Source organism: Atractosteus spatula, chromosome 10, assembly GCF_055471065.1.
Source record: "Atractosteus spatula isolate fAtrSpa1 chromosome 10, fAtrSpa1.hap1, whole genome shotgun sequence".
Classification (NCBI taxonomy): Eukaryota; Metazoa; Chordata; class Actinopteri; order Semionotiformes; family Lepisosteidae; genus Atractosteus; species Atractosteus spatula.
In genome coordinates this window covers 13,073,980-13,099,883 of record NC_142715.1, presented here as the reverse complement: position 1 = coordinate 13,099,883, position 25,904 = coordinate 13,073,980, and the positions used below count along the sequence as shown (strand labels likewise).

Sequence of the window (25,904 nt, the reverse complement as noted above, 5' to 3'; positions counted from 1 at the left end):
GATGCAAACATTGTCCCAAAATCAATGTACTCTCCATTGATATTCAAATCCTCAAATTCTTCATCTGAACGTCGATATTGAAATATGATATCGTACAAATTGTGGTTTTCTTTTTAAAGCAAATTTTATGCTTTAAATTAAATAAATTTTATTGATTATGAATGTGCCGGAAATTTTTCAGTACTTTAGAGGGTTCTGCCATTTTAGATGTTATGCTGTTCCTGTCTGATTTATCAAATGTGTCATTTAAATCTCCAGTCATTTCTATATCAGTCTGAACGCCTTGCAGTAAAGATTGCAATTCATCCAAAAATGCCAAGTTTCCCACTGGTGATACATACAAGAAAATGAATGTATATTTTCCCCCCAAATCAACAAATTTAAAATCAAATACCTCCCTCATCTGCAGGTGGAGAGAATAATGTCAGAATAAATACAGGTTTAAAAGTCAGGAGCATTGATAGTCCTATTTTAAAATGACACTAAAATGCTCACAATATATTAAAAAGCTCTGTTAAATGCAAAAATAATAAAAAAAAATATTAAAACAAGGTAAAAAGAAATAATACACAGTTATAAAGCTCAGGAATTATCAATGTGAAGTTACAATGGGTTGATTGTGTTTCATGTGATTTAAAAAATAAAATGTTTGCAAAAAATCCACTTACAATATGCTAAAAATGGCAAGAATACTTAACCTTTTACTACCAGTGACATATTTAGCCAATGTCCGCCTGGAATTTCCTCCCCCTTAAACATTTGTTATATCTCTGCAGCAGAACATAGCAGGAGCCTGGTTCAGGTCTTAAATTGAAGCTAACCCCCTTGGCTTTGAGTGTGAATAGTCAAATTTCTTATATTTCTTAATGTGTCCACTCAGCAGACAAACATATGAAAAAAAAACAAAAAAAACAGCTGGCGAACATTTTTTTTTTGGTCTTCAGAGGTCAGATTTTTCAACTATATGCATGTCAAGGGCCTGGGAATGATTTGAAAACCTTGTTCTAGGTGGCTACTAGCTTGGATAAAAAATTGGGACAAATTGATCAATTAGAAAAAATTCTACATCATGTTTTGTGAAGACTGGACCTGGAATGAAATTTCACGCCTATAATAAAAAATCATAAAATATAGAAAATAATAAGAATAAAAACCATTGCAATTGCTATAAAAACCTTAAGACACTGCTAGAGAGCCTTTATCTGCTGTTATGCAATGAAAAAAAACCTCAGAGTTGCCTTCTGGTGTGAAAAAAAGGAGCACTGATAAGAAACTGATAAAAAAACTGATTGATTATCCCTTCTGAGTCAATGATTGACAGCTAAAAATGCAGCCTGAAGCTTCTAGAGGAAGTCTCACCCCCTAAGGGCTCTGAATGGCTGAAAATACAAAGAATGACAGCGGTTTTTACCAATCAAATCGCCTTATTTCTGGCGCTCGTTCTTCAAACATTTACTAAGTAATCAGTAACGTTTACTAGTCTCTAGCTCTTGAGATAAACTAGTCTGGGTTATTTTGGATATATATCATGCTCCAGAATAAGGTAAAAACATGGGATATATATATATATATTTGCTGGTTTTTGCTTTTGCGGTTTTGTTGGTAAAAATGTATGATATTGACATGCTGTGCTTGCCGGGTTGCCGTGTGTTTTTATTGGGATTCTGCTAGTTCATTAATTTATTGGTTTATTGCATAATAGTGTCATGTCTGTGGAAACAAACTTTATGGTTTTGTTGTGGTGATATTTGAGAATACGTGCATGTGAGAAAATTTGTGGAGCGGTTTCAAACAAACGTTGTTTATCTCGCGTTTATCTTAAAAATAAAAAGTGTCATCTGGGGAGACAGGAGTGGTCCTCGGTGACCGCGATCCGGGCTAAGTTAACAGGTGTGTAATTTAAAAAAAAATAAAACAAGTTAAAAATAAATACTAAATGGGTTTAACATTCAGGAATGTAATTGGTCAGATGCTTACGATAAGTGATGCTGGTGTTTCGTGTGATTTAGCGAATTCAAAAAAATATTAATTTTAAAAACGGCAAGAGCTCGTATGGAAAAAAAAAAGTTCGTAAGTATCTTTGTTACAACAGCCGCGCCAGAACTATTCAGATACTGTACATCAGAAAAGTACCTGAACTTGACTGGTTTATATTCAGTTATGTGCATTGGGAACGAAAGGGAGACTTAGATGGATTTTATTAGGGTTTTAGGAATCAGAAAATTTATTTTTACACGTTTATGCCTACGAGCAGAAATAACTTCCTGCTTTCAGCGCTTTTTTTGTTTCTGCTTGTAACCTCGAACAGAGAAACCCAGTACTGAATCACAGAAACACCCCGGAGTTTCTGTGTTTCTGGGATATAAGAGGGATGTGTGCAGCGGTGTTACTAGTCTGGAAGGAGGAGACGCGCATTCCGCACGGGGAGCGTAGAGCAATGAGTCCTGTCCTATATAACCGCTGAGCACGGACACACAGTCTCCAGCCAGTGTTGGAGATTTATGATTTCAATGTTTTTTTTTCCTTTTGAGCAGAAGATGGATTTCTTCCTCTAGTTAAAGTTATTGGAGTTGTGGTTACTGTGCTAGACCGTCGGGAATAGCGCTTTTATTTATTTTTTATCAAGCAGTCTGCTGTATACTGTACGTGAAATAAAGATAAGAGTGCTTTCTTGATACTTCACAAGAGTATACATAATTCACGAGCTGTATTAAAAAAAATGAACTGGAAGAAAAGCAATAGGGCTGGAGTTTATAGACTGTGATGCAAATACGAGAGTAGGAGAGGAGGGGACTAGTTCAGGAGCACAACCGGCCCTCTCCTGCCCATTCTCCCACCAGGGTCTGTTGTAACCCAGTGTGAAATTCAGTGAAATTGCAGTTCAGCTTTTGATCACTCAGCTGCTTTTCCCTGGGAATATGGGGCAAATAAAGGAGATAGCAACCAGACTAGAGGGAGAGTTTTTATTCCCAAGGGATGACTTGTTTTACAACAGCAGACAACTTAAAGAAACAAAAACCTCTGTTCTGCTGCTCCAGGTTGGTTCCACTGGGAACAAGTGTGGCCAGGAGCTCATGAACAGTAATTAGGGGTTGTTTCCACAAGGGGGGCTGGAGTAAGTTAGATGTCAAGGGCAATAAAACTCATTAGACCTAATTGACCAGTTAAAGTGAGTTGTTCTGCTTTCTGCACAGAAACCAGTGCTCTCTTCTCAATGTGTGGGTGAGTCTCTCAGTGATATAACAGCTAGGCAGGACTGCCACTGTGGTCTATTTCATCACCTGTGACCCCATCTTCCAAAGACAATAGTCCAATCTAGCATAGAGTGTCCCGGACTGCTCCGTCAGTGACAGTGAGAGGTTTATCTTGTCTCTTGTTCCACCAGAATGTAACAAATAGTGACCCCTTAATGGAGGAAACTTTAGCTTTTGTAGGTAATTATACCACTTGACAATGTTACAGGTGTTGGGGGGGGGGGGGAACCCCTAGTGATCCCACAGTCTCACATAGACAATGGCCAGTCTACACAAACCTCCAGTCAACACAGCCCTGACCCCTGTTATGTCACCCAGGTCTACACTGTGAGACAATGATTATTTAGGAAAATTGTAAGGAATGCATTCCAAAGCAGTCAATGGAAGTATGGAATTAAAATAGTCAAGTCTTGATAAATAGAGTATATTATCTATTTATTATACCTTTACATTGTGACAAAAACAAATTTCAAGTCCATTATGAGCACACACAGCATATTAAAGATGGGTCTCTGCACTGTAAAGGAATCTCAGTTCACTTATAAAAACTTTAGCTAATAAACCTGAAATGTCATTTCTTTTACTGCTTGTTCTTTAAGGTACTAACTCATTGACATTATGTAGATTAAAATAAGACTATTCACAAAGAAAAAGCATTTATCACAAATGTATCATGCCAAATAAACTCTAGTAATCAAGAGCAATTAAGAAAAGGAAACAAAACCATTTTTTGAGGATGCCAGATAGAAATGTAAACACACACTCACACGTGGGGCCAATCTTACCAGAAATCAATTAACCCACCAATGATCTTGGACTGATGTCTGAAAACCAGAGCAAACAGTACAATATTAAGGTACTAAAGCTATTAGTAGAACAGATCTAGCTTCTCAACATAATACTTATGTCTGAACTTCATTGAATAGTGACACTTCAATCTTTCATATTCAATATTTTTCACAAAATCAACAGCTGAGAACAGACCGCCATATACCTTTATCCAGTGGTTTTCAGAGCAGAGACATCCGTGTGGGCAAGAGTTCTTTCCCTGAGGTCCACTGCACGTCAGCTAGCCACGTTCTGGCTGGGTCGTGTGTACTCCTGGGAACGTCGCCTGTAATGAATATTGGGGACTTTGTACAAATTAATAACGTGAGCATATTAATATGATTTGTGTTGAAGCCAAACATAGACAATCACTGTTAAAACTTGAATTCAACCTCCAGTGTCTGCTTTTGAAATGCTGATCATCACCCGTCTTCTGGCTTCTAGATGGACGTGTTAATGGATATTTCTTGTCTTCTTTTTTTTTCCCCCATATGCTCTTCTCTGTATCATTAAGTACTTCTGGGTCATTTCATGTACCTTGTGGCATCTTGGCTGATGGTGAATGGCAGGCAGCTGCTCTAAAAATAACATGCCTATTAATATGATGTTGAAGACAAAACCAAAACAATACAACTTTGTTTTGCACTTTACAATTTATCACAAGCTTGTCATATTTACAGTCATCAACTGATTTAGGCTGCTGTTCCTGTGAAAAATGTCCTTTGTTTAAGAAAGATTCAATTTAAAATCTTTAGGTTTTAAATATAAACCACTGGCAATGTGGTAATCACTTTTACAACTTTTAAGAAGTTGCAAGATATCTCTACAACTATGTTGTCCTTAACCTATTCAGAAACTACCACTAATATTGTAAGAAATTGTTCTCTAGACTCTAGATCTTGTGGGCTCTGTTCTCGATGAATTGGAAAGGTGTCGTTCATGAAGTCCAGTACTCTGTCGATCTCTCTCTTACCAAGAGACTACCCATCTAACGCTGCAGGAAACTCCAGTGCCTGGTCTGGGAATGCCGTGCTATTCAGATTCTGTCAATAAATTTCAAGAATGGTTCACCTTTTGGTTTACACTGTGGCATTTCTTTGCAGTAACAATTGAGTGGGATAGTTATCTGCCTTCTATACTCTTTTGAAAATCATGTATCTTTTTAGCAGTCCCATATCCTTTCCTTATATCCTTGCTGATGAGAATGAGAAATAATATTTTCAAGACATTAACACGAATATAATTTTTACATTAATTCCAAGGTACAAGAAAATGAATATCTTCAAAATATGCACTTTAATAAACTTACTTAGTTTCTTTTTTGGAAATGGTCAGTGAACCAACCACTCCAGAGCTTGTCCTTCAACCTTGAAATTATTTCCTGGAAATGCTGTAATCACAGAGGAGCTCTTCTCCCCTCAACAATGTCCCTTTTTGTCACAGACAGAATTATGACAGGCTGTTCGTTGATTATAAATGACTTTCTTACAGCCCTTACATTGTCTTTTCTCTTTGATGGATTTATCCATCTTCCAATTTGCCTCCTTATCCGGGAGGCAGGCTCAGTGTTTTTCACGAGCATCAATGCACAGTTTTTGTGCAGGTTCATCTGAAAAGAAAAGACATCTCATGTCTCCCTCTGTCATCTGTGAGCTTCAGCAGTTGTCTTTGTGATGACCTTGCCGTTGTAATCACACACCACCTCTCCCTTCTGGAAACACCTGGAAGTCACAAACTTCTTCCCCTTCACAGGATCGTCAGTGATGCTCAGGCCTTCCCAGATTTGATACTTTATCAACTTTTTAATTTGCATGTCATTTGGAGGCAGTCCTGTGTTGGGCTTCCACTTCTCAAGCACTTCAGACACTGTTGATACATTGGCTGACCAGTCCATCTATTCCATCTCCTTTCACAGCTGCTGACCTGGGCATTACAGCGCAATTTAGTGAAGTAAAGATGAAATGGCTGATAAAACACAAATAAAATGCAATTAAGGTACATTCCAGATTTTCTTAAATACTGTACATGATTGGAGCTATGCAGGTGGAGGTCTTTTGTTCGGTATTAACATGGATTTTAATTGGCTTCTATGAAAATTGGCCATGGTGTGAGTGAGTCCTGTGATGGACTGGTGTCACATTATGGGTGATACAGTACTTTGCATCCACTGCTTGCCAGGATGGTTCCAGTTCTACCACAACCCTGAATTGAGTGGATGGGTATATCAATGTAGCCATCAACTTGCATGTTCCTCTTCTTCACTCAATGCAAAGGAAGCCAGCTGTTGTTTGAGGTTTTGTGCTCTTTAACAGGAATTATGACCATTTTTGTGCCCACTTGTTGAAACAACACTTTCTTTGCACCCATTCCTCAACCTGTAATAGCGAGAAAATAAAAATGAATACACCAAACTGTAATAATTTGAACTGTAATTTCTTACTTTTGTTGTATGAAAGTATTCTTACTGTCATGTTCTTTACCACCCCGGGATGCTACAGGTGCTTCAGCTGGAGAAAGGCCTGCAGGTAATACAGTACAAGAAGCTGCTCAGGCAAGGTGATGTCTTGCCCAGTCTGTGCAACACATCTCTCTTTGCAACCATCAACACCTTCCAGCAATCCTTCGTACTTGGTTCTGGACTCTGCAACTGTCTATATCTGTGGGAGAAATTAATACTCATCAACTTTTTTTGTATTCAAATTAAAAGTACAACTGAAAGAAGTTTTAAAATGAAAATGACCTATTTTTAGTAATCTCTTGGCAACATTCTTACTGTTCTTCTTCTGAATATCCTTTAGGATACTTTGGAAGTTGATGATGAGGTTAGCCAGGCTGGGATCCTCTACTTTCACACTGATATCATTTAGGATGTAGCCCGGAAAATGGTTTATGTTCTTAATATAATTAGCAATGATTTGGTGAGACAGTCCAGTGGTCTTCATTTGGTTACAATAATTGTTGTTTTGGATAGGCCCTTTACAAAGTTTAAGGAAGATGCAGATGGATCCATAAAAACAGGAATCTGGAAATATTTTCTACCTGACAAATGTAGAGTCACTATGTTTATGGCTGAGATTTCACATGGGTGAATTTTAAGCTAAGGAGTAAAAACATGTGCTATGGAAATATCACTGCTCAATTTTAAATGCCTTTAAAAATAAATACCTCCTGAGAGCAATCTGCCACTTCAAGATCCTTGGTAAGGTCCTGTTTAAACCCAGCCAGGTGAGGAGCATCCAGGGAGTGCGTTCTGTCCAGTCCAGCCTGGGTCACCGTCTTCCTGAGAGCCTGCTGATGGCTTTTAAGAACTGGGGGACAGTAGGAATACAAAATACACATTTAACATTTTTACTTCTAAGACAAACTAGAATACAAGTATAAAACAAAAGATACATTTGGAAAAAATAGAAAGTTCTCCAGAACTCACATCTTCCCCTTCCTCTTCCACTTCAGTCTCTGGCATCTCTTCCTCCTGGACAGCAGCCTCTTGCTCAGGGCATCTGGACCACTGGTATATCATTTTAACATACCCTTACATAAAGGTAAAGGTTAGAAATGAAACAGAAGAAGCCTTATAAATTATAAATATCTTACCTTGCTGATGTGTCTTCAGGATTCCACATAAAACAGTCCATGGACTCCGCCAGTCTCACATTCTCACCACACATGAGCCCTATGCTCTTGTAATCCCCGACCTGCCCATTCCTCAGGTGATTCAACAAGTCCTTCCTGGCCTGGAGAAGGACCTTGCTGATCTCCTCTGCTGAGGCTCATTTCATACACACCCTCTTTAGGTGAAGAGGAAACTGGTCAAATGTCTTCAGGCAGGTCTTGCACACCAGATGAATCCTCATGGGTCTCTTTTGAAAATAAATAACTTTTGTGTAAAGGAACAAGTCAAGACTGTTTCAGTTTCTTAACCGAGCCTTAATTTTCTCTCCAATAGCTTCACCATATTGTTTATTGTATTTTTATCAGAATTATACCTTGCTCTAAAATAATGACTTTATAAAACAACTTAACTCTTACTTGGTGTTGTTCGCAGTCTTTCCAGTAGAAGTCATTGTAGAATTTAAAAACTGCTGTGATAATTTGATCTGCCCGAGTGTCCTTCCCTAACCCAGTATTGATAGCTTGTGTACTGTAGGGTCCAAAGGTGGTGTTCTGCAATTTCCTCCCATAATGTTTCTTTGATCAGTTGGAAGCAAGTGTGAAAGCTTCCTCCCAGTGGGGAAGCTCAAGATCCTCTAGTTGTATGACAGATTTTGCTCTTCGAGGATCTGCAGTGTGGTGTGAAGCCAATTTTTGGCATTGCTTACCAGCTTCAAATATGTGAGTTTGGGTGGCTTGGCAGGTTTTATGAGTTCCTCGGTCTTCCGTCGTAGGCTGGCAGGTGCTCGGTTCTCCCGTCCAATAAAACTGCTGTGTTTTGTAAATGGTGGACTGTTTGGATCATTTTGTAGATGATCCTGGTTCCTTGTTGGAAGGTATCCTGTCTGTTTGACATGTTTGTTGTGTAGGCAGTGTGGAGGGTGACCGTACGGTTGCGTGCGTTGTCAACTCTGGATTGATCCATACTTACCATTTAAATGCCTAAAGCTTCGTTGACACCATTAGGTTTCCACTGTTAGGCAGCTTTACCTCTGTAGAATCTGTGGCTCCATAGGAAGACAATCTTGCCTTTCTGTGTGTCGCTATGTTTCTGCCTGGGTCTTCTTCAGGCATTGTTCTGGGACACTGTGTCCATGCTGGCCTGTTTTTATCCTGTTTTGTAAGGGACAGTGTGTTGTAGTTGTAGGGGGCTAGTTTGTATCCTATGGTCTGTGTTCCTTCTGTACGTTTCTGTATGAGTAGGTGCAGTTTCAGTTGGTGAATGAGTTTCTGCTTTCCCTGGTGGGGATTATGCATGGACCATTAACATCTCAATAGGCAATCGGGGTCTTTTGTTTTCCTCCCTAGTAGGACTGTGCAAGCTGTGCGAGTTTCCATAGCTGATTGGTTTCAGTTATTCGTCTGTTTGTTGCGTGTTAGTATGGTGAAGAGTTCCAGTCCCTGTAGGATCTGGCTAGTTAGGAGAGGGGAACAAAGCTCCTTCTCCCAGATTTTATCCGAGAGGGGACCATCTGGCACAAGGTGAGCACTCTCCTTCCAACGACTAAAACCCTCCCGGTTTTTCTGATGTTCAGGTCTTGTGTAAAGAAGTCTTTTGATCCACTCCCTTTCCTTTTTCTTTGTTTCTATCTCTGTCCAGTTGGGGTTGCTTTCCAGTCCCGTGGTTCCTGATGTACCTGTGTTGTGTCAGCTGGGTTCGGATGGAGTTACCCGTTCCCCCCACATAGGTCACCCCGCACTTTTTGCACTGGATGCTGTAGATGGCGTTATTGATGTTTTCTGAGAGTGCCCTTTGCAACTGGAAGATTTCTTTAGTTTCTTTGTTTTGGATCATTGTTTTCTGTTATGAAATGTTTGGCTCTTGGTGTATATGATCTGTTTTGTACAGGTTTTAGCTTGCTTTGGACTAATTAATGCTGAAGGTTTTTGTTTTTTTCTGTGTGCAGATATGATTTTGTGCTCCCTTAGTATGTTTGTGTTTTCTAATATCATGGTTTTTGGTTGGTTTTTATGCTGAGTTGAGAATATGATGTGTTGAGGGGTATTTTTCTGTCATCTGGAGTTTTTCTATTTAGAAATGTTTGTGCCACATTTTTGAGGAAACTTTGTGTGTATCTTCTCTGGCATGAAGCTGGGAAGAGTGTGTATTTGGCTTCCTCAAAGTCTTGTTGTTGTGTACAGATTTTGTGGAAGTGTAGGAGTTGTGATTTTACCAGTCCTTTTAAAGTATGTTTTGGGTGGAAGCTATCCTTGTGCAGTAAGCCGTGTGAATGTGTCTTTGAAAAATACCTTGATGTCCAGTTTGTCTGTGTTGTTGAAGGAAGAAACCTTGTATGTGGTGGTGTCTAGGAAGTCTATCAGGCTACCATGCTTGGTGTATTTGAGTTTAATGGACCTGTGGTGTGTGTTGAGGGTGTTAATGATTTCTTGTAAGGCTTGATATGTGCTGCCTATATGTTTATTTTTTATATCTTTGCCCTGGGATGGACTGATGACCTTTCCAGGGTGTAGCCTCCCATGTGTCTATTTCTTGCCACGTTTTAAAGTGGAGTTACAATCTTACTATTTTTACAGTTTTAAATTGACATTTACAAATGTATATTGAAGCAGCTACCCACCTGAACTAAACTATGTCAGCATGTGTAGTCTGCAAAGGAACAAGTAATAGGTTTATTCCATACTGAAAAGAGAAGAGAGAAAACTCAATGTTTCGGCTGTGAAGCCTTCTTCAGGTGTGAGAAAGACAGGGCAGATTACAAAGATTAAATAGCACAGAAGAACAAAAGCTGGGAGAGGGGAGGAGGCAGGAGCAGCAGAGAGGCCACACAGGAAGTGCAAAATGGAGAGAGGTGAAGAAAGGTGTGAAGTCAAAACCTGCAAGAGAATAGAGAAGATTACATTAAAATAAGTCAGTCATTGAGAGATCCTGGCTATTTGAGGTGAAAAGAAAAACTATGGGCTTGGAGAAATCTTTAACCTTCCCAGCCCTAATATGTTCTCTGAAGCATTCTCCTAGTCTCCTTTCGGTTTCCCAAATGTAGATAGCTGGGCATTTTTTGCAAGAGATACAGTAAATGAGATACAGGATGTTGTCAGGGTTATCTGGAATTGTCCTGTGATGCCCTGAATGTCGTTAGATATGTATTTGCCAGTGATGCAGCGAGTGCTATTGCAGGGGAAGGTGCTGAGTGTGAGGGAGCTGTGAACAAGAAGCTTATGTGGTGGTCAGCGATAAGAGATGATTGGGCGGTCGGAAAAAAGAGTACCAATGGAGGGATCGTCCTGTAAAATGTAGTCATTGTTAATGATGGTCCTGGGGATAGAAATTGGGTTAGGGTGGTAGGGAAGCACCGAGGGAATGCAGTTGTGAGACTGGGAGTTCCTGATTGACTTGATGATCCGAGGGCTGTTTTTGGCCCGGGAGTAGAATAAAGCGACACCTTTCATCAAACATTTTGACAGGTACCACGCCCCCTTTTTCAGCCAATGGGAGGCCGCCATGGGCAGATGTCCTGCCCCCTTATCGGCCAATGGTGCAATGTTATGGGCGGATGTCCCGCCCCCTCGAGAGCCAATGGTGTGTCATAATGAGTGTTGTTGTCCCGCCTTCCACCCCTAGCAGCCCCAGGCCTCAGGGTCCAAATGCCCACCACCGCATCCCCTTCGATTTATAAATAAGTGTGTGAAAGAGCGTATTAGCAACGAGGGATGGAAGGTGATCATGTCTGCTGCAGGTTTGAATGCAATCTATTATAACCCTAGGGAATCGGCGGTGTGGGAAGTCTGGTGAGTGCCGCGAGTTTCTGGGATGTGAGCGCACGCACGCACGCACACACGCACACTGACTGACTGACTGACTGAGTAAAGTGTCACAGAAAGAACTCGCAGGACAAATAGCATGTGAAATGTGAACCACTTTATTTCATCAGTAGGTTTTAAATTACAGAAACATCCCAGTATACACTTTTAAACTTTTCACACACATTACAGACTACTGCTTGCAATCGCCAATTAAATGTTGGTGCAGAAAATTAGTTGTAGCTATCGCCCCAACATTGTTCAGAAACTCAGCAGCATCTGAAAAAGCATTCATAACGCCCTTTCTCTCGCCATTTCTATAGCCGTGAACACCGAACTGGGCGACCCTAACAGAGCAAATAAATTAGCCTGAGTGATCAGAGGGACGGTGTTACCACAGGTTCTATGTAAAATACGTTGTAGTTTTGGAATACACACCGCTGAATCTGCCAGGCTTCAGTTTCTGATCTGAAAACATCAGAATCGCAGTAATTTCACTCATGTTCTTTACATGCACATCTATCTCTTTAACAAATTCAAGGACATTAGCATTCAGTTAATTGATTTTTATTTCAAGCTTTGCAGAAAGAAGAGTGTAAAGCACTTTTTGTAAGAATTCTTACATATACATTCGAAATTTTTCATTCTTCTCACGATGGCACACCTGTGTCTGTAAAACAGAGTGAAAGCTCTATTCACATTGCGAGTATTTCACAGCCCTGGTTTTACATAGATCTTTTTTCTTTTCTGTAAAAATAAGTATAAATAAGTATAAAATAAGTTTTGCAACGCACCAAAAGTCACGTGTAGTATTTTTCCATCTACCTTTACAAGTAAGGAGCGTACATACTCATATGGCGAGCGGTCGTCAATTATTTTTCTCAGCAAGTGCTTTATACTCCGCTCAGTATCATCTGTAAAAGTATAGGCACCCAGGCCACTGGCGATGTACAGAACAGCCGATAAAATTCGGGCTAAACTGAGACACTTATAAATTTCTAATGCGGCAAACAACACATCTTTGTACTGTAACATGACCAGGGGAAGGGTCATTCATAACAGGTATTTTCGGAATGACCTACTTAAAATACTAGATATGGACCTTAGCAAAATGGCTGCCAAAAAGAATCAGCTGACCGGTACATGGAAAGGGTCTACCCTGAGAAACAATGAGACACAGCTGAGCCGCATCAGGAACCGAAATATAAGTGCCCTGGAGGCAGTGAACAGGGCGGAAGCCGATAAGGTGAATGCGGTTTGGAGGAAAAGAGAGGAAAGAGGTGTATGTTAAAGATCGGGCTAAAGAATAACGGACTACTGAAAGGAGAAAAGGTTTATGGTTTTTGGATTACGGACACTGGATAAGGATACATCGCGGATTGGCTTTATTACGGACTTTTGGAACTCGGATCGGATCAGGATTAAGGGAACGGATTACGGACTGTATTTGGAAGATAGTTGGAGGAAGAAACGCCACGAAACTCAGGAAAGAAAAGTGTGGTGTGAGTACTACTTTCATTTACATAAACTTTCCCCCGGAGACACCACAGTACCCATCCGCGCACCCGACAACTAGGCATGTGTGACCCCGTTGACCTGGATGATTAATCAAACGGGCCGCGCATTCATCAACCACAACCCCCTTTAAACAATGGTTGAAGGTGCAACATACCACCGACTTTACAATCTGATCCATAGCATCGGGCTCATTAGAGCCATCGTTAGCTAAACTAGGTTGAACATCATCATTAATCACATTTTGGCGAACACACATGAACAGACACGAAACATTCAAGCTTGATGGTAGTTTGAAGATTGATGCGTCGACCTCTTCGTTATTCTATTAAAGGAAAAAAGAAAAGGAAGGCTTAACAAAATAAATAGGCATGCTTTTTACCTAAAATATTTACAATTGTAATGCCTCTTTTGTGTTAGAGTTTTTCGTTTGCTTCGAACTTGCTGTGGTTTAATATTTACCATTTGTAGCAACTCTTCATCAGTCGTTGACGGACCCCCAACACCTGAATCACCGTCAGAGTTCACATGACAGCCACTGTCACACACCACTGAGTGCTGGGTCAGCTTTTGCTAAAAAGAAGACAAAGTGTTGAAAACGAAATACGCTAAACGCAGATTGAAACGACAATTCCACTATCAGAAAAAATATTTTAGCAACCTACTTCTTCAGTTTGCATAGCAGAGGAATCCGATGATTCACTACTCAAAGAAGCCATCTTCGCAGCAGTCAATATCGGGGCCTGACAGCTCAGGTTTCACATTTCAAAACTGGCAAGTCGGCTAATTTAAGCATAAACTCCAAATTTGTAACCATGCCTACATAGCTCAAGACATTTTTCAAATGGTTGTGATGTTTTAGAACGCTCCACCATATCCCCCCGCCCCAAAATCACACGTGTTTTATCGAGAGTGAAAAGTAATCACGTTGAATTAAAATATGTAAGCTTATTTCAATGACAAATTCTCAACAACTTTTCAAAAGTTTGAAATGATTTTCCTCGTACCGTGAACGTAAAGTCTTTAAACCTTAAAAATATTAACATGCAACCCAAGCCTCAAATGATGTGTTTCTCTAGAAAAGAAATTACATTGAATCAAAAAATGTAAAACTTATTTTATCTTTTGAGAAGAGCGTTGTAGGGCAGGTTTTTATATTTTAGTGGATAGGTCATAAAAGTGTTAAAATAATTGAATAAGACACATTTAGCAGCGATAAAATATAAGCACGAGCAAAAATTGATATTTATAACGCTTATAGATTTTAACAATATAACAGACTTTACTAAAATGTTTACTTTTAAATTAAATATTACATCACAACATGTCCACACCCAGGCACCTGCCGTTAAAGGTTATGGGATGTAGAGATACAGTATATAAGGTTCATGATGAGAATAAAAAACGCTCACGCTAATACACAAGCACCCGTGTCTCGCCAAAGCTGACAAATAAACAGACGGACAAGCCGCACTGCACGTGTGAACAGGGGAATGAGCGAGCGAGCGGGGATAGGGCGCCTCCTGCGCTTAAAAGCTTACAGCACCTGGTATTCCCAGGCGGTCTCCCATCCAAGTACTAACCAGGCCCATCCCTGTTTAGCTTCCGAGATCAGACGAGATCAGGCGTGCTCAAGGGGGTGTGGCCGTAAGCGAGAGCAGGGCTCGCTGGCACCCTTCTTATAGAGAGGACAGCTCCGTCACCTCTTTTACGACGCTGCTTTTTTTCCCTTGCGTTTTTCTCTTCTTCCCACGTTCTCTCTCTTCACTGCCTTCGTCCCCGCTCTATTTCACTTCAGCCTTTCACTCTTGCTTCCTTCCAATGAGGACGGAGCTGCGGGAGAAAGGGCGCTATAGAGGATCGCTGTGGAGAGCTGCTGCTGTGCTTTGACATCTGAGCTCTGTGGAAAACGATCTCAAAACAATTCTGAAAAACGCGACTCCCCGAACGCCAGCCGAACAAGTCTCCACAACCGAAGCGCTGTGTCTCTTTTCAGCTGGCGATAAACCTTTCCTCGATCCTTTGCGGACTTGTAAAACTGTTCATGATCAGAATAAAAAACGCTCACGCTAATACACAAGCACCCGTGTCTCGCCAAAGCTGACAAATAAACAGACGGACAAGCCGCACTGCACGTGTGAACAGGGGAATGAGCGAGCGAGCGGGGATAGGGCGCCTCCTGCGCTTAAAAGCTTACAGCACCTGGTATTCCCAGGCGGTCTCCCATCCAAGTACTAACCAGGCCCATCCCTGTTTAGCTTCCGAGATCAGACGAGATCAGGCGTGCTCAAGGGGGTGTGGCAGTAAGCGAGAGCAAGGCTCGCTGGCACCCTTCTTATAGAGAGGACAGCTCCGTCACCTCTTTTACGACGCTTTTTTTTTTCCCTTGCGTTTTTCTCTTCTTCCCACGTTCTCTCTCTTCACTGCCTTCGTCCCCGCTCTATTTCACTTCAGCCTTTCACTCTTGCTTCCTTCCAATGAGGACGGAGCTGCGGGAGAAAGGGCGCTATAGAGGATCGCTGTGGAGAGCTGCTGCTGTGCTTTGACATCTGAGCTCTGTGGAAAACGATCTCAATACAATTCTGAAAAACGCGACTCCCCGAACGCCAGCCGAACAAGTCTCCACAGCCGAAGCGCTGTGTCTCTTTTCAGCTGGCGATAAACCTTTCCTCGATCCTTTGCGGACTTGTAAAACTGTTCATGATCAGAATAAAAAACGCTCACGCTAATACACAAGCACCCGTGTCTCGCCAAAGCTGACAAATAAACAGACGGACAAGCCGCACTGCACGTGTGAACAGGGGAATGAGCGAGCGAGCGGGGATAGGGCGCCTCCTGCGCTTAAAAGCTTACAGCACCTGGTATTCCCAGGCGGTCTCCCATCCAAGTACTAACCAGGCCCATCCCTGTTTAGCTTCCGAGATCAGACGAGATCAGGAATGCTCAAGGGGGTGTGGCCGTAAGCGAGAGCAAGGCTCGCTGGCACCCTTCTTATAGAGAGGACAGCTCCGTCACCTCTTTTACGACGCTGCTTTTTTCCCTTGCGTTTTTCTCTTCTTCCCACGTTCTCTCTCTTCACTGCCTTCGTCCCCGCTCTATTTCACTTCAGCCTTTCACTCTTGCTTCCTTCCAATGAGGACGGAGCTGCGGGAGAAAGGGCGCTATAGAGGATCGCTGTGGAGAGCTGCTGCTGTGCTTTGACATCTGAGCTCTGTGGAAAACGATCTCAATACAATTCTGAAAAACGCGACTCCCCGAACGCCAGCCGAACAAGTCTCCACAGCCGAAGCGCTGTGTCTCTTTTCAGCTGGCGATAAACCTTTCCTCGATCCTTTGCGGACTTGTAAAACTGTTCATGATCAGAATAAAAAACGCTCACGCTAATACACAAGCACCCGTGTCTCGCCAAAGCTGACAAATAAACAGACGGACAAGCCGCACTGCACGTGTGATCAGGGGAATGAGCGAGCGAGCAGGGATAGGGCGCCTCCTGCGCTTAAAAGCTTACAGCACCTGGTATTCCCAGGCGGTCTCCCATCCAAGTACTAACCAGGCCCATCCCTGTTTAGCTTCCGAGATCAGACGAGATCAGGCGTGCTCAAGGGGGTGTGGCCGTAAGCGAGAACAAGGCTCGCTGGCACCCTTTTTATAGAAAGGGACAGCTCCGTCACCTCTTTTACGACGCTGCTTTTTTTCCCTTGCGTTTTTCTCTTCTTCCCACGTTCTCTCTCTTCACTGCCTTCGTCCCCGCTCTATTTCACTTCAGCCTTTCACTTGTAGCGGCAATGGTTGTTAATAAGACAGAATTAAGTGTTGCTGTGCTTTTTCTAATGAGGCCCCATCTCTCTGTTCATCTCTGTGGTGCAGCCACAGAGAAGCTATTCATGCAGGCTGATTTAAAGATGTTTTCTTTTGATAAGGGACAGCTCCCAAATGGGGATTCACTTAGCTAAGCCTGGCTATCATGATCAATGGTCATCCATTGGCGCCTATCTGTCTAGGGAGTGCCAGATGGACATCTGGACTGCATTCCTAAGTGTCAGGAGTAAGTGACTCACATCTCACCTTGATCAACCAATCAGGGACTGGTAGGGCCGAGTAACCCACGTGGGACTCTGATGCCCATTAAACTTTCAGCCAATGAACGACCTGAAGTTCCTCCAGGTAAAAACAGGCAACACAGAGGGCCTGAGAGACTATTTCCTGGACTTTTCTAAAGGGAATTCAAAGGAGAATTCCAGGGCAGGACGGCCCAGGAGCAATAGGCTCCCAAGGGCAGGACATTCTCGCAGCGCGCCTCCTGACCATCCTAAGACTCAGCCCGGACAACCACGGAACGGCCAGTGTGTCCGAGTGCCAGAACTTTCCTTTGTTCTAAGAATCTAGAGCGGAGGTTGCCAGAGAGTAACCAGAGGATCCACCTGAGGTAAGCACCAGCAGCAAGCCTTGTGAACAGGTCGGAACTGTGGACAGCTGAATCACTATTCAGAACTAGCGCTTCATCAGGAATGAACTGGTCCTCTTCCTGACTTGCTGGGACCCACAGTCATCTTTTCTCCTGTGCACAAACTTTGCTAGTTAAAGCCAACACTAACTAGCCGGTCAGTGAGCATCAGCAGCGCACCGTTGCAAGCCGCACAGCCTGGCACCAAGCCAGAGAGCGCGGATTGGACAGCAACAGCCTGCAACTGTTTCTTTGTGCCCGCAGGAGATCTGAATCCCCAGAGATTGGATGAGTATTCAACTTCAATGCATTACAGCTCGAGAATTCAATTGTTATCCCAACCAGTTGATATCAATTTAATTCCTAAGAGTTATGTACTTGTTTTCAGTATCTAATGTAGAAGTTATAACCAAGTTCATTTACGAAACGGTCTAAATGAATGATATACTGAACGTATGTCCTCTTGATATATGTAACACTTCGTAACTGATTGAATATATACCTTTTGTATTCTGTTAACCCTCTCGTTAAGATCTGCTAGGTTTATATGCATATTCTATGTATTAATAAATGTATTTTCGTGTATTAGTACCTGTGTGTGTGCGCTGTTTGAGTTATATCGCATGGTTGGATTCTAAAGCCATTAAAAGAATCAGTTTTGTGATTTACTGCTACAATTAATAATTGTCCCAGTAAATGCCCAAACCCTACAGAACTCGTGCCTTCAGAGAGCACGCTACAATCAATATCAGCAGTGTTATCAGTACCGAACGCTAAATATAGATCCTGGCAATAATTCATGAGTTGTTCGTTAGAAAATTGTTTAAGTTTTTTTTTAATATATTTTCAATACCAGACAAAAAGTCGAAAGTTTCAATTTCATGCAACTGATGAAATCTCTCTTCGATGGAAGTTATAAGTACAGTACATCCAAAATACTGCGGAATCAATCAAATTTACATGTTTCTTGTGGATCCAGAAGATCATTTTGAGACTCAAAACATGCCTGTCTTTTCTTTTTTCGAGGACGAAGGAGTAGCAGCAGGAGTAGCAGTAATGGCAAGAACGTGTTTAGAGTTCAGCACTTCTCATTTTTAAAGCAGAGCCTCGACTCAGAAAGCACCGCCCGCGATAACAGAAATTGCAGAATTGGTCTGTTCATGCTGCCTACACGCTTTGAATTGCTGGCATTTTCTGCAAGTTCCTTTTTGAGGGTTCATGAAATTCCTCACATTTGAGCCAACACTAAAATATTTCATTCGGGGTCGCCTAATTCATAGTGCAAACCGAATCTACAGGGGAATGCTGTGGCACATGAAGCCGTTTGTTATTCTGTTGTGAGGTGTGAGGGGCTGAATGCAAATCGAGTTGGTGAATAGAAAATGAAACAGGAGTCACTTCTTGAGCTACGAATTCCAAAAAGTATGAAAACCTGTGCATTTTAACAGTGCAGAATACTCACAAATTGCACTGAGTTGCTTGCTTTCTTCTGCTGCTTTTATATTTCAGTCATTCACTGTCAGCTAGCACTGGAACAATTCAAGAGAGGTAAAAACAGAAGCTGTCAGGAGTGGGATTTGAACCCACGCCTCCATTTGGAGACCAGAACACCCAAGCTAGCTGGAAAGACACACATCCTTGAGTCGGGCACCTTAGACCACTCGGCCACCCTGATAAGCAAAAGCAAGTGGTGTGCTGAATGCACCAGTAGTTGACTAAACTGAGATTCTTCCCTGAAATTATTTGCTTGCGAAGAGCCAAGTTGCCTTGAATGGATCTTGGAAATCAAATATACGGATGGATTGTTATTCGGTTGTGAGTTTTGAGGGGCGTATTATAAATTGAGTTGGTGAAAAGGCGCTTTTTGTTAGTCTGTCGGGAGGCTGCATAAGGTGTTTAGAGGGAGAACTTCTAAAAGACAGGCTCTCTATGTTTAACATCAAGGCAGATTTTTTTTTTCTCAATGGAAATGCTCTTTGGCGCTTTCAGCTTTACGTACTGTAGGGAACAACGTCTGCCGAGATCACTTTTGAGCCAGTGCACATGGTAAAGTGCCACCAATTACATTTAATATTGGCTGTGGTAGCGAGCTGCTTTTGTTTGTGAAGCTTTTACTTCTTTAAGCTGAATCATCGGCAGGAGTAGCTTATTAAATCTTTGCTCATAGCGCTCCATCAGAAATACAACGGAGGCATTGGAGACCCACTTGGTGTTACCACACCCTGCCAATCCCTGATTGGTTGATCAAGGTGAGATGTGAGTCACTTACTCCTGACACTTAGGAATGCAGTCCAGATGTCCATTCGGCACTCCCTAGACAGATAGGCGCCAATGGATGACCATTGATCATGATAGCCAGGCTTAGCTAAGTGCATCTCCGTTTGGGAGCTGTACCTTATCAAAAGAAAACATCTTAAATCAGCCTGCATGAATAGTTTCTCTGTGGCTGCACCACAGAGAGGGAGAGTGAGATGGGGCCTCATTTAGGAAAGCATAGCGACGCTTAATTCTGTCTTATTTATAAGCATTGCCGCTACAGCTGTAAAGTTATTTGGCGAGCATGGACCTCTGAGAAGGAGTCTGAATCCATCAAGAAGACAGGAATTCTAATATGGCACTGCCGTCTTGTGTACAAAATATTTGTTCAGCTCTAACGTCTGTGTGCGTTGACAAGGCATCTCAAAAGGACGTATTAAATAAGAAAATGATCCTTTCTGTCACCATTCCTGTGGATGGAGCGTTGTTTCACCCTTTTACGTTCTACAATATTTACAGACAAGGTTTTATCACTGGAGTTGTACAGAACAAGTGTGCATCAGTCCATGAAAATCATCAGTACTGCTGTTTTTCTATGCATAGTTTAATCAAGAGCACTTAAAAGATGCAAAAGATGGATTGTGTTCTGTGAGCACCTGCACATCTCTAAGTCACTTCCACAGCCTTCTAGGTCGGGGATGTAGCTCAGTGGTAGAGTGCATGCTTTGCATGTATGAGGTTCTGGGTTTAATTCCTGGCATTTCCAAGTGCTTTATGGTACTGTGCTCACATTGCAGTCTTCTTTTAAGTGAGAACTCTTTGCTCGTGTTCATAGAGAGCCAGGTTTACACAATTAAACTACAGTGTTCTCTGCAGTTTTAAATGTACCTCCAAAGCATTTAGTTCTGTTAACTACCAAAGAATGTGAACTAATTTAAAGTCACATTCAGGAAATCCAGAGAACGTCTTCACACTTGTCGTGGCTGTTGCAGAAAAACCTCACCTGGGATGTTGAATCTCACCCGGGATTTCCTGAGAGATCATTCACCAAGCGAGTCCTCCCTCTGGACTCTGCACTGAGCTGAAAGCTGCACGAATTCCTCACTGCGTGTCCTGTACTGTGTAGCACAGTGACAAGAACGCCTTGAGTTTTTTTCCGTATGTGAAGGAAAATGCAAAAGAGCATGAAAAGTATAGTATGGTATAAAATATCCATGGTACAACTCAAGAAAGAACTGACGGACAAAACAATGCCATTTGATGATTACAAGAGAAACACAACCGTCCGAACATGGGCTTGGATCCTGAACGCTTGCCTTAAAAGACAAAGCAAAGGATATAACCTGTAAATGTCTTCATGTCTTACAGTTTATGAAATAACACAATTTCATCCTTTCTTAATAATTTCTTACTATTGATAGATGCTTTTTTGAATTTTAACAGAATCACAATTACAGACATTTGGGGTTAAACTGTTATTCACATACTCTAACGAAGAGAAAAGTTAGTGTCTTCCGGTGTGTGAGCCCATTTCTCAAAAAATAAAAAAATAAGTTATAAATATTGAATTGTTCTGTTTTGTAGGCTTGCATAGTCTTATTCATATTTCAGTTAAACATTTTCTTCTGTAGTAATTTCATTTGATATTATATTAATCCTGATTTACAATTTTTGGACATGGTTCATCTTAAATAATTTGTAATTAGTTTGTGTTTTGGAAAATTGCGCCCAGAAGCTACTAAAACTGGTAATGTTTGCATAATATGTAATGTAATAGTAGCATTTTGGGTGGGAAAACAAAAGGCATTTCTTGGTATGAATCCCAGCACTTCATAAGCGGCGTTCGAGGATTTCTCGCTTCAGATAAAGCTGTCAATACATCATAGATTTTTACTCAATCAATATCAGCAGTGTTATCGCTACCAAATGCTAAATATAGATCCTGGCAATACTTTGTGAGATCTTTGTACGAAAATCCAAAAAACTACAGAAGCAATCAACGTTTCTTTTGGATCGAGAAGAGGATAATTATGAGACTCAAAATATGCCTGTCTTTTCTTTTTTCGAGGACAAATGAATTATTGAGGTGTAAAGATGGGTTCAAAACCAAAATCATCTGCTATTGCTGCTGTTTCTTTGATAGTTTCTTCAAATCCTTCAATTGATCATTGATATCGAGGAATAATATTATACAAATTGTGGTTTTCTGTTAATTGACAATTTTATTGTAATTACATCTTCGTTTACAGATGTCTTGCATGTATCACAAGGTATAATAGTCGCCGTGTGTCCTCAGCTAAAATGTTTTAAAAAGTATGACAAAAGTTCAATATGCTTAACATCATTTATGGTTATATCTATATTAAAATGAAGGTAAATATACCAAGATATTAAAAAACAATTTTACAGTTCCAACCTAATTATGCTTGTGAAGTTTTCCAATAAATCCGAACTGTAATTTTGAAATATTATTGCTGAGAATGCAAAGAGAATACAAAGATCAAATTCAATGAGTGAAAATACAAAAGTAGTTCACTAAACTGAGTTTCTTCCCTGAAATGATTTGATTTGCTTGCAAAGCACTAAGCAGCTTTGAACGGATCGCGGGAATCAAATATACAGATGGGTTCAGAGTGTGCTTTCCAACTTTTGTGTAACATTTTCCTTTGATAGGGCAGAGTTGTCTTTACAATCTGGGTTACATAAAAAGGAGTGACGTCAGTACAAAACAGCTTTCCTTCTTGGGGAACAACGGTTGTGTTCCATATTTCTAACTATTTTGGTTTCAAGATCTCAATTTAGTGTGAAACATAAAAGCCAGCTAGATAAATCTCTTACACGTCATTTACAATGGCCTTTCAACTAATAGCCCGTGCAGGGATCAAACCTCAGCTAATGGTACGAGTTGCGTAAGGCTCTGCAACATGCAGATAAGAAACTAACCTCTGCTTCTTCATTTTATACACAGTGAGCTATATTTGCGAGCCTACTACCCCCTGCGGGCTCTGTATTTAATTGTGGTACAAGACCGGCCGTGGAGATGAAGTGAGACGGGTTTGTACATTAAAAGGCTCATAGCGTCCCTGGGAGGGCTCAGACCACCACCCTTTTGGTTAACACCCGAGCCACAAAGACTCATGTATATCTTAACATTCCTCGGTCTCAGTGAAAGTGATACACTCCGCAAAGTTTCCGGAGATTAATTTGTTTTTAAAGGAAAATCACCAACAGCAGCCGAGATCTACTGGAGTTTTTCATTCTATACTGCGATTTCTGAAGGGTACCCTGTGAAAATACGAGTTTTGACGAGAAGGGATGGACATATAAGGTCAGAAGGCTTGGGGAATTGAACTTTAAGGTGAAGACTGCGGGTTCAGCAGCAGCAGAACCCGATCAGTATCAGTTGACTCCGATATACTTTGAAAATTAACTTCGGGATTTAGAGTCAGACGTGCTACCGTTGCACCATGGGGTACTTAATTAAAAAAATATAGAAAAACAGTCAGTGTTCCTGGATCTGTTATCAAGAACAACACCTGCACAAGAGCTGCGCAGGAAGAATAAAATGTGGTCTGGGATGAAGCGACTCTCTTCGGAAGAGCGGCGCTCTTCACAGGAGAATTTGTTTGTGAAGCTGATTTGTCTCCTTTGGGGAATTCAAATTAGCTGATAGCAGTGACCTCGTGGCGCAAAGATAGCATGTCTGACTCCCCATCAGAAGGCTGCGTGTTCAAATCACATCGAGGGCTGCTTTTAGTTTTTCAGGTTCTGCCCGTCCTGAACACGGAATTCACACCATGTAGTTGAGTTTTATCTGTACACCACATAGATAATCTAAACAAAACAGAGCCCTACTGGACATGCAGTTAGGATCTCACACAGCAAATACCTCTTGAACACAAGAGAGAAGGCACAGTTCACATCTGCGAAACATCACATCCGTCTTTAGAGACAGCTACATCAGAGAATGGAATCCCGAAAGTTTCAAATAACTTCTTTTAATACAGGTTCAAGCAAACCTGAAAGTTAGGGAGTTTCCGGACACTTTTGTTTTATTAAAAAGTGTCTGAAGCCTGAAAATGTAATTTGAAAAAAAAATCTATTGGACATTAGCAGGTACTTTTTGTAACGATTTGCTATTTCATGCTGGAAAACAAAGGAAACAGACCCAACGTTTGCTTTCAGGTACGGTTCATTACATAATAGACATCTACTACTGAAGAGCTTGAATACAATTTACACGAGCCAGGTAGAAGTCGGACCTACAATCTTATGATCCGAAATCAGACGCGTTATTTATTAATCCGCTGGCATTTCACATAACCTGAATTCCCCCATAGTGTGCTCAGCGCCGCTACTAGTAATGCACCGCTCCGTCTAAAATTTCAAAGTGAGAAACATGTGTTTTCTGATTTTTTATGAGTTTTAAAATATAATTTATTTAAATATGACAAGGGGTTTATGTTTCGCACTGAAATTCCGATTGATTGAGAATTCAAAGAAAGACTGTTTTCTTCCACAACACCGTATAATTTTCACATCCACCAGACTCCAACCTCTCCAGACCTTGCTGGTTGAGCAATTGCTCCGATAAATTAGGTCACGGATCGTGTTAACTCATTTCTTCTCAACACAACATTTCCTGGTGCACGTTTTCTCTATGAAAAAAATACATTTTTCCCTTGCACGATTTTTCGTTTTTTATCAAAGCGTACAGAAAGAAAAAAGAAGAAGAAATAGTGTTGCAAAAGAACTCTGTCGCCCTTGGGAGATGTCAAACGCATTGGACATGAAAAAATGCCAGATAAAAGCCAGTTCTCTTCGTGTCTCAGTGTCGGGGCTGCAATGTAAAAGAGGCAATTTGCTCTGAGAGCATGCTCAGCGCTTACTGAATGCAGATGTCTCAGAGCGGTGTGTCCAAGTGGCTGTAAAAGGTGATGGCTATCCTGTCACCGTAGCTTAGTTGGTTAAAGCACTTGTCTATTAAACAAAAGAACCTAGATTCAAATCCCAGCCGTGTCTTTCTTCCTTTCTTGTAGTACAGAACGTACCATTTTGGGCACTCACAAAGGGCTTGATTTCGTTAAATGCATGTGTTCATTTCCTTTCTGGAAAACTTATTTTTGATGAAATTCACACAGCTTGCGGAAAATGAAATCCAATTCTTGGTTATCAGTGCAGAAGAAATATTACCGGCTGGCAAAATAAACGGTAAGAGATTTTTTTTAACCAGAAATTTGTGATTCGAGAAAAGGACCTACAAGTTAGTCTCTGTGGCGCAATTGGTTAGCGCGTTCGGCTGTTAATCGAAAGGTTGGTGGTTCGAATCCACCCAGAGACGGATTTCGTTTGCGATGTAAACATTGTCTTCGGTCGATTGGATTTCTCAGCGAAACCATAGCCTTTTTAATATTTGCAACAAATGCGAGTGTTTAACACGTGTCAGGATCACCAGGAAATGTCCAACAATGCCCAACATCGTAACTCCCCAGAAAACCATATTCACCCAAGAAAAATGATCGTCGAATCGTCATTTATACTCCAGTTGAATCCTCTGCTGAAATATTTTAAAAATACAATGCAGGTTTGTTTGAGAACTTGACAAGCATTGTTACGATAGCACTGTGCAGTTGGATTTTGATATTTTGACATATTTACCTTAATTTTAAACATAAATACTATACAGTCTATTGTAATTTTAAAATATGTTAGCTGAGGATGCAAAGGGGTGAAAGGGAAAGATCAGAGGGTATACAGATGCAGCCATTCAAAGTGCGCGTTACAGACACGTACCGCAGGTGACGTCGCTCAGTATGACGCAAGATGACGCGTGGCACCGCAGTACGTGATTGGTTGACCGACAGGGGCACTCGTGGTCCGTTGGTCTGTCGTAGAAAGACTTACAGTAAACGTCTTTGCTGTGCCCGTTGTAGGTATTGAATTTTACCACTGAAGGGAAATCTTAGTAGCTGAGCATAAAAAGAATAGGAGCATACTGTAACGCGTGTGAAGGCCATACACGATATTAATTTTGGAACATAAACATACAGTGTATAGCTGGTCTTGGTACTTTAAAGAAAAAAATACACACCAGTATTCCATTTCTCCCTAAACATTTTAAGCTTCGAAGTCTTTAACTAACGCGATACCGGAGTCAACAAGCATACTTTTAGAATTTGATTAAAAGGGAATATAAT

At 41.2% G+C, this 25,904-nt stretch overlaps 6 non-coding genes and 1 pseudogene across 6 annotated transcripts; 2 read left to right on the top strand and 5 right to left on the bottom strand.

Annotated features, from left to right (window-relative positions):
- Positions 1-14,541: 14,541 nt before the first annotated feature.
- On the bottom strand, positions 14,542-14,660 carry LOC148825232 (5S ribosomal RNA). Its single transcript, XR_016093354.1, has one exon. It is a non-coding gene; the product is annotated as a 5S ribosomal RNA (ribosomal RNA).
- A 537-nt stretch (positions 14,661-15,197) lies between these two features.
- On the bottom strand, positions 15,198-15,316 carry LOC148825231 (5S ribosomal RNA; annotated as a pseudogene).
- A 537-nt stretch (positions 15,317-15,853) lies between these two features.
- LOC148825230 (5S ribosomal RNA) lies at positions 15,854-15,972 on the bottom strand. Its single transcript, XR_016092981.1, has one exon. It is a non-coding gene; the product is annotated as a 5S ribosomal RNA (ribosomal RNA).
- A 536-nt stretch (positions 15,973-16,508) lies between these two features.
- Positions 16,509-16,627, bottom strand: LOC148825229 (5S ribosomal RNA). The gene has a single exon (XR_016093353.1). It is a non-coding gene; the product is annotated as a 5S ribosomal RNA (ribosomal RNA).
- A 2,386-nt stretch (positions 16,628-19,013) lies between these two features.
- Positions 19,014-19,126, bottom strand: trnal-caa (transfer RNA leucine (anticodon CAA)). Its single transcript has 2 exons — positions 19,089-19,126; positions 19,014-19,059 (listed from the first exon to the last, which is right to left on the bottom strand). It is a non-coding gene; the product is annotated as a tRNA-Leu (tRNA).
- Positions 19,127-20,401: 1,275 nt separating this feature from the next.
- On the top strand, positions 20,402-20,473 carry trnaa-ugc (transfer RNA alanine (anticodon UGC)). The gene has a single exon. It is a non-coding gene; the product is annotated as a tRNA-Ala (tRNA).
- Positions 20,474-24,974: 4,501 nt separating this feature from the next.
- Positions 24,975-25,048, top strand: trnan-guu (transfer RNA asparagine (anticodon GUU)). The gene has a single exon. It is a non-coding gene; the product is annotated as a tRNA-Asn (tRNA).
- The last annotated feature ends 856 nt before the right edge of the window (positions 25,049-25,904 follow it).